The sequence below is a fragment of the Dasypus novemcinctus genome, chromosome 9 (genome assembly GCF_030445035.2).
Source record: "Dasypus novemcinctus isolate mDasNov1 chromosome 9, mDasNov1.1.hap2, whole genome shotgun sequence".
Classification (NCBI taxonomy): domain Eukaryota; kingdom Metazoa; phylum Chordata; class Mammalia; order Cingulata; family Dasypodidae; genus Dasypus; species Dasypus novemcinctus.
In genome coordinates this window covers 13,702,849-13,703,379 of record NC_080681.1, presented here as the reverse complement: position 1 = coordinate 13,703,379, position 531 = coordinate 13,702,849, and positions in this window count along the sequence as shown.

Genomic DNA, 531 nt, shown 5'->3' with positions numbered 1-531 from the left:
GTCTGCTGCCTTCTCACAGATGGTTCCAGAAATAAAAGAGAAAGAGCAAAACAGAATGTATATTTCCTAAGAAGGAGGCCGTCACTTATTATTTTCCACTGTTAGGTTGGAAAGGCAGTTTGCTCTGTACTAAAGAGGAGAGTCAACTGGCGAGAACAAGGAATGGTGGTCTGGTGAGCAGACCTGGCTGGGAGATGCCAGTTACCCAAAACTTTACAGAAAACCTACCTCAGCACAGAGTTCCATTTTCATCTTACCTTTGATGTGGTATTCAGCAAAAGAATCTTCCACAGATGAGGCAATTTAGGAAGAAAAGGCAATTATAGTATTTTCTAGATTGCTAATCTTTTTCTAAGGCATTTAATTTCACTGCCCTGTGGAAACAAGTGAGCACTGTTAAGAATCAAGGAGGGCAGAGCCAATTTAGACCCTTCTGCTAGTGGACTTTAACTTCCTGAGGGAAGAAGGAAAGGCTGTGTTTGATCTCATCCCAGGTTCTCTCTCCACCCACTGTGACTCAGAAGGTAGAAT